General features: G+C 37.6%; 1 pseudogene; it reads left to right on the plus strand.

Moving 5' to 3' along the window:
* Nucleotides 1-12538: 12538 nt before the first annotated feature.
* Nucleotides 12539-14602, plus strand: LOC133242573 (tigger transposable element-derived protein 1-like; annotated as a pseudogene).
* The last annotated feature ends 1724 nt before the right edge of the window (nucleotides 14603-16326 follow it).

Genomic DNA, 16326 nt, shown 5'->3' on the forward strand with positions numbered 1-16326 from the left:
GCTTACTATTTTCTGTTTTCTTTTAATAGTACTCAACCTAGTGAGTATAATATGATATTTTATTATAACTCAATGAAACTAAGCCATGCCCGTGGGGCAACCCAAGATGGGCGGGTCATGGTGGAGAGATCTGACAGAATGTGGTCCACTGGGGAAGGGAATGGCAAACAACTTCAGTATTCTTGCCTTGAGAACCCCATGAACAGTATGAAAAGGCAAAATGATAGGATACTGAAAGAGAAACTCCCCAGGTCAGTAGGTACCCAATATGCTACTGGAGATCAGTGGAGAAATAACTCTGGAAAGAATGAAGGGATGGAGCCAAAGCAAAAAGAATACCCAGCTGTGGATGTGACTGGTGATAGAAGCAAGGTCTAATGCTGTAAAGAGCAATATTGCATAGGAACCTGGAATGTCAGGTCTATGAATCAAGGCAAATTGGAAGTGGTCAAACAAGAGATGGCAAGAGTGAATGTCAACATTCTAGGAATCAGCGAACTGAAATGGACTGAAATGGGTGAATTTAACTCAGATGACCATTATATCTACTACTGCGGGCAGGAATCCCTCAGAAGAAATGGAGTAGCCATCATGGTCAACAAAAGAGTCTGAAATGCAGTACTTGGATGCAATCTCAAAAACGACAGAATGATCTCTGTTTGTTTCCAAGGCAAACCATTCAATATCACAGTAATCCAAGTCTATGCTCCAACCAGTAACACTGAAGAAGATGAAGTTGAACGGTTCTATGGAAGACCTACAAGACCTTTTAACACTAACACCCAAAAAAGAGGTCCTTTTCATTATAGGGGACTGGAATGCAAAAGTAGGAAGTCAAGAAACACCTGGAGTAGCAGGCAAATTTGGCCTTGGAATACGGAATGAAGCAGGGCAAAGACTAATAGAGTTTTGCCAAGAAAATGCACTGGTCATAACAAACACCCTCTTCCAACAACACAAGAGAAGACTCTATACATGGACATCACCAGATGGTCAACACCAAAACCAGATTGATTATATTCTTTGCAGCCAAAGATGGAGAAGCTCTATACAATCAACAAAAACAAGACCAGGAGCTGACTGTGGCTCAGACCATGAACTCCTTATTGCCAAATTCAGACTTAAATTGAAGAAAGTAGGGAAAACCACTAGACCATTCAGGTATGACCTAAATCAAATCCCATCCCTTATGATTATACAGTGGAAGTGAGAAACAGATTTAAGGGCCTAGATATGATAGAGTGCCTGATGAGCTATGGAATGGCGTTTGTGACATTGTACAGGAGACAGGGATCAAGACCATCCGCATGCAAAAGAAATGCAAAAAAGAAAAATGGCTGTCTGGGGAGGCCTTACAAATAGCTGTGAAAAGAAGAGAAGCGAAAACAAAAGAGAAAAGGAAAGATATAAGCATCTGAATGCAGATTTCCAAAGAATAGCAAGAAGAGATAAGAAAGCCTTCTTCAGAGATCAGTGCAAAGAAATAGAGGAAAACAACAGAATGGGAAAGACTAGAGATCTCTTCAAGAAAATCAGAGATACCAAAGGAACATTTCATGCAAAGATGGGCTCAATAAAGGACAGATATGGTATGGACCTAACAGAAGCAGAAGATATTAAGAAGAGATAGCAATAATACACAGAAGAACTGTACAAAAAAGTTCTTCAGGATCCAGATGGTCACCATGGTGTGATCACCGACCTAGAGCCAGACATCCTGGAATGTGAAGTCAAGTGGGCCTTAGGAAGTATCAGTTACCACCATAGACTGGAGCACACCAGGCTTCCCCATCCATAACCAACTCCTGGAGCTTTTTCAAACTCATGTTCATGGAGAGTGTGATGCCATCCAACATTTCATCCTCTGTCGTTTGCTCCTCGTCCTGCCTTCAATCTTTCCCCTGCCTTCAATCTTTCCCAGCATTAGGGTTTTTCCCAATGAATCAGGTAATCCCATCAGGTGGCCAAAGTATTGGAGCTTCAGCTTCAGCATCAGTCCTTCCAATGAATATTCAGGACTGATTTCCTTTAGGATTGACTGGTTTGATCTCTTTGCACTCCAAGGGACTCTCAAGAGTCTTCTCTAACACCACAGTTCAAAAGCAGCAATTGTTTGGCCCTCAGCTTCCTTTGTAGTCCAAATCTCACTTTCATACATGACTATTTGAAAAAAAAAAAAACATAATTTTGACTATATGGAATTTTGTCAGCAAGGTAATGTCTCCGCTTTTTAATATGCTGTCTAGGTTGACCATAGCTTTTCTTCCAAGGAGCTAGTGTCTTTTAATTTCATGCCTAGTCACTATCTGCAGTAATTTTTTTTTTTTTCTGTTCAGTATCTACTAAACAAAGCTAGTGGAGGTGATAGAATTGCAGTTGAGCTATTTCAAATCCTGAAAGATGATGCTGTGAAAGTGCTGCACTCACTATGCCAGCAAATTTGGAAAACTCAGCAATGGCCACAGGCCTGGAAAAGGTCAGTTTCCATTCCAATCCCAAAGAAATACAATGCCAAAGAATGCTCAAACTACCACACAATTACACTCATCTCACACGCTAGTAAAGTAATGCTCAAAATTGTCCAAGCCAGGCTTCAGCAATATGTGAACCGTGAACTTCCTGATGTTCAAGCTGGTTTTAGTAAAGGCAGAGGAACCAGAGATCAAATTGCCAACATCCACTGGATCATGGAAAAAGCAAGGGAGTTCCAGAAAAACATCTATTTCTGCTTTATTGACTATGCCAAAGCCTTTGACTGTGTGGATCACAATAAACTGTGGAAAATTCTGAAAGAGATGGGAATACCAGACCACCTGATCTGCCTCTTGAGAAATTTGTATGCAGGTCAGGAAGCAACAGTTAGAACTGGACATGGAACAACAGACTGGTTCCAAATAGGAAAAGGAGTACTTCAAGGCTGTATATTGTCACCCTGTTTATTTAACTTCTATGCAGAGTACATCATGAGAAACGCTGGACTGGAAGAAACACAAGCTGGAATCAAGATTGCCGGAAGAAATATCAATAACTTCAGATATGCAGATGACACCACCCTTATGGCAGAAAGTGAACATTCAGAAAACGAAGATCATGGCATCCGGTCCCATCACTTCCTGGGAAATAGATGGGGAAACAGTGGAAACAGTGTCAGACTTTATTTTTCTGAGCTCCAAAATCACTACAGATGGTGACTGCAGCCATGAAATTAGAAGACGCTTACTCCTTTGAAGGAAAATTATGACCAACCTAGATAGCATATTCAAAAGCAGAGACAATACCTTGCCAAAGTACTCAAGTTTCAGCTTCAGCATCATTCCCTTCAAAGAAATCCCAGGGCTGATCTCCTTCATAATGGACTGGTTGGATCTCTTTGCAGTCCAAGGTACTCTCAAGAGTCTTCTCCAACACCTCAGTTCAAAAGCACCCATTGTTCGGCGCTCAGCCATCTTCACAGTCCAACTCTCACATACATACATGATCACAGGAAAAACCAGAGACTTGACTAAATGGATCTTGTTGGCAAAGTAATGTCTCTGCTTTTCAATATGCTCTCTAGGCTGGTCATAACTTTCCTTCCAAGGAGTAAGCATCTTCTAATTTCATGGCTGCGGTCACCATTTGCAGTGATTTTGGAGCCCACAAAAAGAAAGTCTGGCACTGTTTCCACTGTTTCCCTATCTATTTCCCATGAAGTGATGGGACTGGATGCCATGATCTTCGTTTTCTGAATGTTGAGCTTTAAGCCAACTTTTTCACTCTCCACTTTCACTTTCATCAAGAGGCTTTTAAGTTCCTCCTCACTTTCTGCCATAAGGGTGGTGTCATCTGCATATCTGAGGTTATTGATATTTTTCCCGGCAGTCTTGATTCCAGCGTATATATAAGTTAAATATATGTTAAATAAACAGGGTGACAGTATACAGTCTTGACATACTCCTTTTCCTATTTGGAACCAGTCTGTTGTTCCATGTCCAGTTCTAACTGTTGCTTCCTGACCTGCATATAGGTTTCTCAAGAGGCAGGTGAGGTGGTCTGGTAATTCTTCTAGGTCTTTGTTAATTGATTCTTGCATTTTTTTCCATTTTGTATTCAAGGTTTTTCATCATTTTTACTATCATTATTCTGAATTCTTTTTCAGGAAGTTTGCCTATTTTCTCTGTATTTATTTGGACTTCTGTGTTTCTAGTTTGTTCCCTCATTTGTGTAATATTTCTCTGCCTTTTCATTATTTTTTTTTAACTTATTGTGTTTGAGGTCTCCTTTTCCTAGGCTTCAAGGTTGAATTCTTTCTTCCTTTTTTTTTCTTCCCTCCTAAGTTTGGTCCAGTGGCCTGTGTAAGCTTCATATAGGGTGATATTTGTGCTGAGTTTTTGTTTGTTTGTTTTTCCTCTGATTGTCAAGGTTGAATGATGTAGTAATCTTGTCTGCTGATGATTGGGTTTGTATTTTTGTTTTGTTTGTTGTTTAGGTGAGGTATCCTGCATAGGGTGCTACTGGTGGTTGGGTGTTGCTGGGTCTTGTTTTCAAGCAGTTTCCTTTGTGTGAGTTCTCACTATTTGATACTCCCTAGGGTTAGTTCTCTGGTAGTCTAAGGTCTTGGAGTCAGTGGTCACACTCCACAGGCTCAGGGCTTGATCTCTGGTCAGGAATCAAGATTCCACAAGTGGTTTGCTATGGTATTAAGTGGGATTAAAACAAATATCCAAAACTAGAAAGCAAAGATGAACCCCAGACAAATGGCAGTTACAAAATCAGACAAGTAATAATTAAAATAATGAAATATACACACATGCATATACATCCATGAGCAAAGTGAAAACAGTCCAACAAAAACAAGGCACAGTAGATTGACCCAGTGAACAAAGAAAATTAAAAATTATATTTACCAGTTAAGAACAAAACTGACTAAAGGACAAACTGGAAAACAAAATTAAAGCAAGGGGACAAGTGGGGAATAAAGCAATGGAAACAATAACAAATATGTTGAGAGGAAAGTAAAGAAAGTAAAGAAAGAAAGAATAGATATGCAACATTAAATAGAAGTAGATGAAGATTTATATACATTAAAGATTAACTTCAAGTGGAAAAGAACAGTAGGAAAGGCAAACAAATGAATAAATATAGAAAAAATGTAATAGGTTTTTAAAAATTAAAATTATAAAAAAGAGAAAAGGAAAAAAAAAAGAAAGGAGAAAGAATAAAGAAAAAAAAAAGAAGAAGAAAGCTCCATAGAACTGCAAAAGCCCAACTTAGAGCCAGAGGTTTATAACAACAACAAAAATTGTGACTGAATATACACCTAAACATATATACTGATAAGTAAAATCAAAACAGTCCAACAAAAATACAGTACAATATATTGACCCAGCAAACAAAGGAATCAAAAAATTATATCTACCAGATTAAAACTGGAAAAAAAAAAAAAAAGAAACTAAAGCAAGGTGCCAACTGGGAAATAAAGCAATGAAAATAAAACCAACCAATTTGTTGAGAAGAAAGAAAAGAAAGAATAAATATGCAAAGTTAAATAGAGGTAGATAAAGAAGATTTATATACATTAAAGATTAACTGCAAGGGAAAAAACAGTAGGAAAAGCAAACAAGGAAATAAATGTAAAAAAAATATATATATATATATATGCTAAAAAATTAAAATTTAAAAAAAAAGAGAAAGAAAGAAAAGGAAAACTCCACAGGACTGCAAAATCCCAATGTAGAGGTTTATAACAACAATAAAACTTGTGACTGAGAAAAAAAAAAAAAGCTTGGAAGCTTAATTAGATTTCATAAGGCCAATAAAATAGACAACTACAACAGGTGAAGAAATAAAAGAAAAAAAAAGAAAAAATCCAAAAGAATCTACAGAACAAGTCAAAATATAAGAATAATAAATGTTTTTCTCGAGTCACTGCTGTCAGAGTCCTTTCCTTTGCTGTGAGGCATAGTCCACCTCACCTCCCTAGGATGCCCTCCAACACTGTGTTGATCTATGGACCTGCTGTGGGTGCAGCTCAAATTCTAATCTGGTCCTACTCCTGTGTGTTCTTGCTTCCAATGTTCACAGCTATAAGAACTACTGTTTTATTTTGTGGTAGCTCTCAATGATCTTTTATATATTCCATTGACACAGAGTCTGCCTAGTTAGTGGTGTGGATTTAATCAGCAGCATGTACAGCTGGTGGAAAGGTTTTGGGTTTCTCCCTTAGCCACACTGCCCCTGAGTTTCAATTGTGGTTTTCTTTCCACCTCTGCATGTGGATCATCCTCTGGGGTTTGCTCCTGAGGCTGCCCTGAAGGGCTTGGGCTTGCCCCTGTGAGGGCCAGGTGTAGAGGTAATGCAGTTGCTTGGGTCACATGGTTCTGGCAGCACCAGGCACACAGAGCAGTTGGCAGCTAGGGCAGCAGGAAATATAGTGCTCTAGAAGGGTATGGCAAACAATATTGGCCAGTATACTGCAGTATTCTTGCCTGGAGAACCCCCCTTCCCTGACAAATAAGCCTGAAAGGCCACAGTCTGCAGGGTCACAGAGCCAGACATGATCAAAGTGACCTTGTGCACATAGACACAAGACTGTTTTTTTCCTGTTCCAGCTCTGCCTTAGTGAGAGTTGAGTGTGAAGGTATTGCACCTGCTTGGCTTGTGGGAACCTTGGTGATGCCAAGTGTGCAGGAACACAGACTGACTCCACTGAAGGAGTTATGGCCCTATCAGAGTCGTTTTTCAATCCTTTTGTAGCTGACGATCAGAAGGCCTCTTTGGCCAGTCTTTCTCCTTAGCTCCACCCATTCAGGCACTTAGAGGGCTCCCTTGCCTGAGGTCTTTCTCTGTTCAGAGCATCAGGCACATAGAGGGACCCCCCTGGCTCAGGTCCTACTCTGTAGATTGGCACGTCAGGCACTTAAAGGGGCACCCTGGGTGGGGTCCTGCTCTGCAGTTCAGTGTGTCAGGCATTTGATGGGCCAGCCTCTCTATTGTTCAGCTGCCAATGCTGGCCTGTGGGGAGAGAGAGGTTATGGTGATGGCTCCACCCCCTATGCATGACTCAGCTGTATCACCTTGCTTCCATGGCTGCCTGGCTTTCCTCCACAGGAATTTCCTATCACAGTCTCCTTTCTCAATATGTCCCTCCACAGTCAACAGCAGTCCTCACTCTGGAATCGTTCCACATTCCCCAAACTCCAGCTCCCAGCCACTGCACCTTCCAGGGGACCCTTATCCCTGTCCAGGCTATGTATGGCTGTGGCAAGGACTGTCTGATTCTCATTCCATTTAGGCTGCCTCAGATGAGCTGTTTCACTCTCAGCCTTAAATGTTTCTCCTCTGACTCAGACAATTGCCCCGAAATGGGATCAGATCCCTGCTTCAGTTCCTCCACCAGCCCAGGGCAGGTCCAGTGCTACTAATACTTCTGTTTTTCCCCCGAGTTCCTTTGTTCTACTGAGTTTTGCGTGGTACTATATATTCTTTTCCTCTGGTCAGGTACTCCTGTCCACTCTGAACTGATGTTCTGCATGTACTTCTGTGTCTGGAAGTGTGTTCCCAATGTATCCATGGAGAGAGATGTACTCCCCATCCACCTACTCCTCCACCATCTTGATCTCTCTTCCTTGTTTCTTGTATCCTATGTTTTACTCTTTCTTAGATTGTTCTTTCATTTTGGAGGAGCAGCACAACCTCTGGTAGATTTCTAAAAAGACCACCTGGATTGTTTCCATTCACCCTATTACTTCCTGGCTTAAAGTTCAGCTTTCCCTTGTTTGCTAAATGGTATGACTTCTAGTTTCAATTTTTTTTTTTCTGTTGTCTCATTCTTTCCATTATCTTTTCATTATTATTTCCCATTTAGCTTTTTCTCATTGCTACTTTTAATGAGGTGTTAAAGGAAAAGAGAGGTAAATTGTTGACTACGATTTAGAAAGTTTTGCACTAACTGCCGAGTTTGGTTTAATTTTTTAAAGTTCAGATCAGATCAGATCAGATCAGTCGCTCAGTCGTGTCCAACTCTTTGCGACCCCATGAATCACAGCACGCCAGGCCTCCCTGTCCATCACCAACTCCCGGAGTTCACTCAGACTCACGTCCATCGAGTCAGTGATGCCATCCAGCCATCTCATCCTCCGTCGTCCCCTTCTCCTCCTTCCCCCAATCCCTCCCAGCATCAGAGTCTTTTCCAATGAGTCAACTCTTCGCAGGAGGTGGCCAAAGTACTGGAGTTTCAGCTTTAGCATCATTCCTTCCAAAGAAATCCCAGGGCTGATCTCCTTCAGAATGGACTGGTTGGATCTCCTTGCAGTCCAAGGGACTCTCAAGAGTCTTTTCCAACACCACAGTTCAAAAGCATCAATTCTTCGGCGCTCAGCCTTCTTCACAGTCCAACTCTCACATCCATACATGACCACAGGAAAAACCATAGCCTTGGCTAGACGAACCTTTGTTGGCAAAGTAATGTCTCTGCTTTTGAATATGCTATAGTACTTCATAGAAACAGTTTCCATTATGATGCCTAAAAGCCAGCATTTGCAAATTTGATGGAAGTTGGCCAGATATCACTGATAGAAAGTTTGCTTTCTTTTGCACTTAACATCTAAGCTTATTTAGCCCATGAAAATTGTCTCAGTTCAGTTTAGTTGCTCAGTCGTGTTTGACTCTTTGAGATTCCATGGACTGCAGCACACCAGGCCTCCCTGTCCATTGCCAACTCCCAGAGCTTGCTCAAACTTGTGCCCATCGAATCAGTGATGCCATCCAACCATCCCATCCTCTGTCATCCCGTTATCCTTCTTCCTTCAATCTTTCCTAGCATCATGGTCTTTTCCAGTGAGTCAGTTCTTTGCATAAGGAGGCCAAAATATTGGAGTTACAGCTTCAAAATCAGTTTATCCAATGAATATTCAAGACTGATTTCATTTAGGATTGACTGGTTTTATTTCCTTGCTTTCCAAGGGACTCTCAAGAGTCTTCTCCATCACCACAGTTCAAAAGCATCAATTTCACAGAGTCCAAAAGGCCATTCTGTACATCTCTGTCTCTTTTGCTGTCTCACATACAGGAGAGGGTGAGGGTGGGATGATTTGGGAGAATGGCATTGAAACATGTATAATATCATATGTGAAATGAATTCCCAGTCCAGGTTCGATGCATGATACAGGATGCTCCGGGCTGCTGCACTGGGATGATCCAGAGGGATGGAATAGGGAGGGAGCTGGGAGAGGGTTTCAGGATGGGGAACACATGTACACCCATGGCGGATTCATGTTGATGTATAGCAAAACCAATACAATATTGTAAAGTAAATAGCCTCCAATTAAAATACATTTATTTATTTTTTAAAAAGCATCAATTCTTCAGTGCTCAGCTTTCTTTATAGTCCAACTCTCACATCCATACATGACTACTGGAAAAACCATAGTTTTGACTAGTGGACCTTTGTCAGCAAAGTAATGTCTTTGCTTTTTAATATGCTGTCTAGGTTGGTCATAGCTTATTTTCCAAGGAGCAAGCATCATTTAATTTCATGGCTGTAGTCACCATCTGCAGTGATTTTGAGACCGAGAAAATAAAATCTGTCACTGTTTCCATTGTTTCCCCATCTATTTGCCATTAAGTGATGGGACTGGATGGATAATCTTAGTTTCTGAATATTGAGTTTTAAGCTAGCTTTTTCACTCTTCTCTTTCACTTTCATCAAGAGTCTCTTTAGTTCCTCTTCACTTTCTGCCATAAGGGTGATATCATCTGCATATCTGAGGTTCTTATTTGGGCTTCACTAATGGTTTACCTGGTAAAGAATCCGACTGCAATGTGGGAGACCTGGGCTCAATCCCTGGGTTGGTAATATGCCCTGGAGAAGGGAAAGGCTACCCACTCCAGTATTTTGGCTGGGAGAATCCGATGGACTGTATATATAGGGCTGCAAAGAGTCAGACACAACTGAGAGACTTTCACTCACTCACACTGCAAGTTACACCTCATGTATAATGAAGGAAAGACAGTAGTTTATTTTACTCATTCATGTCGTCTATGTTCAAAATCACTTGAACTTCATTGGTTCTTCAGAAATAACTTAAAGATGTAAATTCTTGTGAAATAACTTAAGACAGAAATTGAGTAGCAATTTTATTAAGGCAAACCACAGTTTTTTACCAAAAAAATCTGTTTTGCAAATTCAGCATTGATTTAAAGACATCTGTGCAACTTAGATTTCATGTTAATACTGCATTTAGGTAAGGGGAAGCATAGTAGATATGCATACAGCAGAAACGAGACCATGCATAATATCGATACTACCAAATTTTCCAGTATGCATGGAGGAGCCTGGTAGGCTGTAGTCCATAGGGTTGCTAAGAGTCGGACACGACTTAGTGACTTCCCTTTCAGTTTTCACTTTCAAGCATTGGAGAAGGAAATGGCAACCCACTCCAGTGTTCTCGCCTGGAGAATCCCAAGGACGGGGGAGCCTGGTGGGCTTCTGTCTCTGGGGTCGCATAGAGTCGGACACAATTGAAGTGACTTAGCAGCAGCAGCAGCAGTCCATAGAAGGTCTGAACAAAATTATTAAAAAGTTGAAACAGTTCCCACTATTTTTAAAAAAGTAATAAATAATTTAGAAATAATTATTTAATAGAGTTCATTGGAAAATTCTATTGGCTTTCATACTGTAGATATAAAATATTCACACATATACAACATATACACTCAAAATACATCACAGACATATTAAGCCTTCTAATGTTGTAAGATAGTCTTTCAACTCAATTAGAATCTTTAGTCAAAACAAATAAATGGCCATTCCAATTTGAGATGATGATGTCTGATTCACATTAATCCACTTTCCCATTTAAATACCTATGAGAACAAGGTATAGAATCTAAGTAGCTTTTAGTAGAGGAGCAGTTCTATGAGGCAAAGACCAACTTGGGCTTAACGGAAAATAAAATATATGTAAGAGAAGACTTTTAGTGTTTTCACTTTATATTGCCATATTAGTGGCTCAAGGATGGGGATACAAACAAAAAATTATTGGTCATTCATTTACCATTTGAAAAACTGTTAACGACACAGGTAGCCATCCCCACCTGGAGCTCTTCAGTATTTATTGCTAAATACCTTAAGAAAACTATAGTTCTTAGTGATGCATCATTGCATGAGGTGAAATGGAATGATCAATAACCAAAAGTGTTTTAAAATCTCTAATGTGTTAGAGCTCAGATATTTTTTTTAAATTCACAAAAACAAAATAAGAACTCAAGAGTAGGTTTATGATGATAATTTATAGCAACTAAACAAATGGAGGCATATTTTTATAATTATTTTAAAGAGATTAATCATAAGAGAAAAAGCAATATGTAAAAGAATGTTGCAAAAATGAAATAATTATATAATAATAATAGTACAGGTGTACAATTCTAAACTGTATTGGCACACATTGGGAATCGTTGAAAGGATGTTGTAAAAGATGCTTAATCATTTCAAATTAGATAAGGAGAAAAATGTATTGTACTCAAATTTTATAGTTATAGAAAATAATATTTACAAATATAATTGCAAATTATATAAAGTAAAAATAAAAGTAATATGTATTAAATCAGCAATTTTCTTAAGATAATAGCAATGTTTTATTTTTTTAAAAGATCAATGTCAAATGCAGTCCCATAGACTGTTTCTGAAAACAAATTGTTATAGCCTTCCTGGAAAGAAGTTTGGGGACATACTTATGTAGGCACACATAATTGTACTTCTTGATCCATTAAATCCACATCCTATAAAATATACCATGAGGTTCAAATTCAACTGTGATATATGTACAATAATGTTCAGTGCAATATTATTTATAATTTGCTATAAATTTCAGTGAGAAAATAAAAATAAGTTACATGTCTAACAACAAAACGCAGACACATAGGTCATAGTATACATCTTAATATAATGTTCACATGAAAATTATTTTTCAAACAGTATGTAATATCATAGAAATGTTTATAATTTTAAGTAAAAAGGTAGAATATATATAATATGACATCAGTTTCTGTTGAAGAAAAATATACATATAAAAATAAAGAATGAGAAGAATAAAAGTTATATGAAAATATGATGAAATATTACTAATAGGTTTTTGAATTATGGGTAGTTTTTATTTACTCACTCATAGCATTTTTTTGCTAATTATATGTAAATGAGTGCATATTGCTTGTAAAATTTAAATAAATAAAGCTAAGTGATCACATGATAACTGTGATCCTAAATTTTTTTGAAGGTAAATAAGCATGATTCATTTTATTGCACTTTGCTTTATTGTACTTTGCAGATTCTGCATTTTTTGCAAATTGAAGGTTTGTGGCAACCCCACATCAAGCAAGTCAATTGTCTTCATTTTTCCAGAAGCATTGGATTAATTCATGTCTCTGTCACAATTTTATAATTCTCAAAGTTTTTCAAGCTTTTTCATTATTATTATATTTGTTATGGTGATCTGGGATCACTAATGTTTGATGTTACCATTGTAACTGTTTTCAAGGGTCAGAAATCATGCCCATATAAGATGGCTAGCTTAATCAAATGTGTATGTTCTGACTGTTCTGTGGACTGGCCTTTACCCCATCTCTATCCCTCTTCTTGGATGGACCTCCATATTCTGAGACTCAACAATATTGAAATTAGGCCAGTTAATAACTATACAATATCTTAAAAGACATTGAACACTTAAAAGTGTTCAAGAGAAAGAAAGAGCCCCTCATCTCTCACTTAAATCAAAAGCTGGAACTGATTAAGCTTAGTGAGGAAGTCACATAAAAAGCTGAAATAAGCCAAAATCTAGACATCTTGTGCCAAATAATTAGCCAACTTTTATATGAAATGGGAAAGTAATTGAAGGAAATTAAAAATGTTTCTCCAGTGAACATATGAATGGTAAGAAAGTGAAACAACCTTGCTTATATGGAGAAAGATTTAATGATCTTATTTTATATTGCTTGTTTTTATTTTCTAAAAGTTTAAAAAAAAGATGTGGTGGTCTGGGTAGAAGATCGAACCAGCCACCACATTACCTTAAGCCAAGACTTAATTCAGAGCAAGGCCCACCAAACTCTTTTCCATCCTATAAAAACTGGAAGAGATGAGGGAGCATCAGAAGAAAACTTTACCTCTATAAGCTGTTTCTACAACATAAGAGTGTAAGATGAGGCAGCAAGACTCAAATAGAAGCTGCAACAAGTTATCCAGAAGACCTAGCTAAGATAATTAATGAAAGTAGCTACATTAAACAACAGATTTTCAATGTAGACAAAACAGTCTTACAGTGGTAGAAGGTGCCATCTAAGACTTTCATAGCTAGAAAGGAGAAGTCAATGCCTGGCTTCAAAGTGTCAAAGAACAGGTTGACTTTCTTGTTAGGGACTAATACAGATGGTGATTTAAGTTGAAGAAATGCTCATGTACCATTCCAAAACGCTTAGGGTCCTTGAAAATTATGTTAAATCTACTCTGCTTATGCTCTACAAATGAAACAACAAAGACTAGATGACAGCACATCTGTTTACAATATGGTGTACTGAAGAGTTTAAGGCACTGCTGAGACCAATTATTCAGGAAAAAAAAAAATTCCTTTCAAAATGTTACTGCTTCTTAATAATGCACCACATCAGTCAAGAGATCAAATGGACATGGAAAATGATATTAATGCTTTTATGCCTGTTAACACAATTTCCATTAAGTCAACCATGGAACAAGGAGTGAATTTTCCTTTCAAGTCTTGCTACTTAATAAATACATTTTGCAATGTTTGTAGCTGCCATGGAGAGTGGTTCCTCTGATGGATCTGTACAAAGTAAGTTGAAAACCCTCCGGAAAAGATTCACCATCCTAGATACCATTAAGAACATTATTGATCCATGGGAAGAATTAAAAATATCAACATTCACAGGAATTTGGAAGTTTATTCCAACTCTCATGGATGACTTCAAGGAGTTTAAGGTTTCAGTGGAGGAAGCCACTGCAGATGTGGGAGAAATAGTAAGAGAAATCAAATTAGATGTGGAACCTGAAGATCTGAATTTCTGCAGTCTCAAGAAAAAACTATCAGATGAGGAGTTGCTTCTTATGGATGAGTTAAAAAAGTAGTTGCCTGAGATGGACTCTACTTCTGAGGAAGATGCTCTGAAGATTGTTGAAATGCCAACAAAGGATTTAGAATATTGCATACACTTTGCTTGTACAGGAGCAGCAGTGCTTGAGAGAACTGACTCCAGCTTTGAATTTTCTACTCTTGATAAAATGCTCTCAAACAGCATTGTAAGCTATAGATATATAATTAGTAAAAGGAAGACCCAATCAGTGCAGAAAACTTCATTGTTGTCTTTTTTTAATTTAATTTTATTTTTAAACTTTACATAATTGCATTAGTTTCACCAAATATCAAAATGAATCCGCCACAGGTATACTTTTTAAGAAATTGCCACAGCTACTCCAACCTTCATCAATCATCAGTCTGATCATTCAGCAGCCATGAACATCAAGGTAAGACTCTCCACCAGAAAAAAGATAACAACTCACTGAGGGCTCAGTTGATGGTTACCATTTTTTAAGAACAAAGTATTTTTTTAGTTAAGGTATATATATTGTTTATTTTAGACATAATGTTATTGCACAATTAATAGACTACTGTATAGTTACATATAACTTTTAAATGCATTGGAAAACCAAAAAAAAAAAAAAGTTTGACTCATTTCACTGCTCTATATTCTCTATCATGGTCATCTGAAATCTCAGAGTTATGCCTTTATTATATGTATTCCAATTTTTTTTAACCTACTCCAAGGTAAAAATTTATAAAATCCACAAATGATTTCTTCTACATATTATTGTGTTACAAATAGTGGCAAATTATTAGTAATCTCTATTGAATATCTCATCTTCTTTTCTCATTTGAAAGAGAGAATTTATGTGTGTCCTTCTACTGCTCACATCTTGTTGTGGCCCATCTTCTACTATAACTCAGAATCTGGAGCCTTCGCTCTCTCATCGATAAATCACTGTATTCTAGGACTATGGGCAGAAAGAAGCTCATAAATTAAAATCATCTAATTATTTTGGTGAATTGTGTCACACTTTACTTTTTAAATGAAACAAACTAGACTAGACTAGAAGAATAGAATGTAGCATAAAGTAGAACAGAAGAGAACAAAACATGTTAGTAAGGTAATTATTGTTCCCCATAATTTCAGTTGTTCCTTTTTTGTTGTTGTTGTTGTTATATATGTATGTGTGTACTGAGTCATGAGCTAAATTAATTCCTTAATATGGTTCATGATTTAAAAGGCTTGAAAAACCACTATACTAAAAGGATGACTGTTTTGGCCAACCAAACTAAAGGTTTCCCTGGCTCTGCTATAAAAATAAAAACTTTGCTGCTACTAAAGATATGGCATTTCATTTGGAGGTAGTTCTGTTCCCTGTTGCTTACATTTTTATAAAAAACCAAATATGACTGAAGATTCAAGCAGTGGGCTTTCAAAGGAAGTGTGCTACATACCACATTTTCATCAATCCCTAATTTCAAACTCCTCCATTAGTAAACTCCTCCTTCAGTCTGCAAGCTACCTATAGTTATAGACTTTGATCCAGCAAACTAGTAAATTTGTAAATGTACACTATTTGGAAATATACACATGGCAAACTTAGACTTCAGTCTACATCCTGCTATCTAGTAGATTATAAATGCAAATATATCCAACAGAAACTTTCAAATGTATAGAAAACAAATTGAAAACATCAGCATAGAAAACTTAAAGACCTCAGACTTAAAATCACAACATCAATTCCCTAGAAGTAAGCAGTCCTTTTTTTCCTTTTATGTAGCATGCTAAGGAGCTTTAATTTTCAAAAGCATTGAGAGCTTAATTATGTTAATAGAACCTTAGAGGAGACTTTTTATAGTTCTGAAATAGAAAGATAAATATTTATGACTTTTCTTATTTCTAGTAGTGTGGTTAAGTCTGCATTCAGCTACTCACATTCTCTCAGCTGTTCTCTTTATTCCCCTCTCTGATTATTGGTGATATGAACATGATATTGAAAATTGTCATTGTACCTTAGTGTTACTACCTGTGTCAATAACAGTAACTGGCCTATTATATAGCTGTGGCAGTTGGAAGCTTGAGTGGAAAAGGCTAAAGCTTTTGGAGTCAGGCTTGAAACTTTAACTATGTCCCTTAATCTACTTGAATTTTACTTTCCTTGTATTTAATTTGAGGATAGAAGCAATAGTATATCTATCCTGCAGGCTTTGCATGGAAATTAAATAAGATGATGCATTAGATATCCTCAATAAAT

Source organism: Bos javanicus, chromosome X, assembly GCF_032452875.1.
Source record: "Bos javanicus breed banteng chromosome X, ARS-OSU_banteng_1.0, whole genome shotgun sequence".
Lineage (NCBI taxonomy): Eukaryota > Metazoa > Chordata > Mammalia > Artiodactyla > Bovidae > Bos > Bos javanicus.